The sequence below is a fragment of the Bactrocera neohumeralis genome, unplaced genomic scaffold, assembly GCF_024586455.1.
Source record: "Bactrocera neohumeralis isolate Rockhampton unplaced genomic scaffold, APGP_CSIRO_Bneo_wtdbg2-racon-allhic-juicebox.fasta_v2 cluster10, whole genome shotgun sequence".
Classification (NCBI taxonomy): domain Eukaryota; kingdom Metazoa; phylum Arthropoda; class Insecta; order Diptera; family Tephritidae; genus Bactrocera; species Bactrocera neohumeralis.
Window position 1 is genome coordinate 19050399 of NW_026089623.1, and position 2072 is coordinate 19052470.

Consider the following 2072-nt stretch of genomic DNA (forward strand, 5'->3'; position numbering starts at 1 on the left):
ATTGAGTTGTGAAAACTTGTTCCATATACACATGTATATATACATATGTATACATATATACTATACATACATATGTATGTATATGTATAATATGCGATTTATGTTTAATAAAAATAAATAAGTAAAAATCTATAATAATATTGTAAAATTTATATCATATCGGGGTGACTGAAGTACTTTCGCGTAGTACTCCTTTCTGTAATGGCAGCCTTCGGCCGCACTTTAAAAAAATAACCCTGGTCGAGCGAATATCCGGGGTGACTGAAGTACTTTCGCGTAGTACTCCTTTCTGCGTTGGCGGCCTTCGGCCGCGCTTTAAAAAAATAACCCTGGTTGAGCGAATACCCGTGGTGACTGAAGTACTTTCGCGTAATACTCCTTTCTGCGTTAAAATAAAAAAAATATATTGAGTTTCGTTATAAAGTGGTTATATTTTTTGGTTATCTTGCACTAATATTCAAACAAAGTTTGAGTTTTCATTATAAAATGGTTAAATATTATTATATAATATTATTATATAATATTGGTATATAATATTACATATTTGTTTATTAAATTAAATAAAGAACATATCCATATGAATGGATAGAGGAATTTTTGGGAAAAAAGGCATTTCAGCGAATTTCCTTATTATCACACGGCAGCGCTCCATTTCGTCTTAATTTTAGCACACACATGATGTTCACTACGAGTGTAAAATGTAATTTTTAAAATAAAGATTTCTTCGGTAAAAACAACTGTTAAAAGTGTAAAATGTGGATTTATTTAAAAGTTTATAGTTCAAATTAATTAATTTGAAGTGAAAAATGTGAGTAAAGGTTGTTTAATGCAGTAAAATATCTTGTTGAAATGCTCGAATTTTGGAAATTTTTGAACTTTAAGGTCGAATATCTCGTAAACTAAGCGTTTGCGGTACCTATAACCCTATATATTTTTTAATCAGGAGGACTTCCTCTTTCCAACGGTACCTTTAAATCGCGACGCCAAAGAAATCGGAATTGTGCCGTTGTACGCAATATATTTGAATTCTCCAAATGATTCCTGTAATATTAAAATGTTTAATTATGCACACAACATTCAATTCATAATGCTTACCTTTTTCTCCTTGTGAAGCTTTTTCGATTTCTCTATAAAAAAGAAATTAAAAATATATATATATAATAGAAATTAATTATAAAATATTAAATTATCATGTAACAAACTTACCTCTTTAAAATCCAAAATAAACTGCGCTTTTCGTTTTCTTCTTCTTGAAAAATTGGGTATTCGTCTTTCTTATTCTAGCAAGTTAACATTACAATATGTTTAGAATGTCGATAGTTTTTCTCTATCTTACTTACGTATTCTCCCATTCAATTGAAAATTCCAGAAAATGTAACAGTGTTAGTGAACTGCTGAAAATGTTTCAATGTGTTTGTGCAATCTGTTACCTCCGTCTTGCAGGGTGTTGTTTAAAGTGTTCACTCAACATTTTGTAAAAAATGTTTGTTCTATATTCACTATTAGCGATTGGATATATTGATGTGGCAAGAGAAACTGTTCTTTGTTGTTACTTTGCTTATACATAGCCATTAAAAGAACAATTTACACAATTATATCAGTTTCCGAAGGATAATGCATTTTTATGAAAATATCAAAAGAGTTGAAAAATGTAATGTGCAAGTTATTTGTATACACCTACCTCAATATTTCATTCAATGCATTTATTGGGTGTGTGTCGTCTGCGTGGAAAGCAGCCATACAAGCAACTCCATGGTTTTATTTAAAGCCTCCATTCTTCGGAACAGTATCCAACTTTACAGTTGACACATTGTCTAAATAATTGCACCCACGGTGTTTTTGGATCGTATTCAGGCAAAGACACTACTAATGCATTGTTATTGACCAAGTTTTATACTACTTTTTCTAAAGCATGGATACGATTTTTTATTTATATTATTTTATGATCCAATAAATAATTTTTCTTAAAGCCTAACAATAAGTTATAAAATCTTGAATCTATTTAAACACTAGACACACTCAAGCAAGTTATTGAGCTGTTTTGGTGATACGTTGCTCTTTAATACGCAAGC

General features: G+C 30.3%; 1 long non-coding RNA gene across 1 annotated transcript; it reads right to left on the reverse strand.

Annotated features, from left to right (window-relative positions):
* Positions 1 to 25: 25 nt before the first annotated feature.
* On the reverse strand, positions 26 to 1269 carry LOC126765491 (uncharacterized). Its single transcript, XR_007668459.1, has 4 exons — positions 1207 to 1269; positions 1096 to 1127; positions 969 to 1041; positions 26 to 685 (listed from the first exon to the last, which is right to left on the reverse strand). It is a non-coding gene; the product is annotated as an uncharacterized LOC126765491 (long non-coding RNA).
* Between the last annotated feature and the right edge of the window lie 803 nt (positions 1270 to 2072).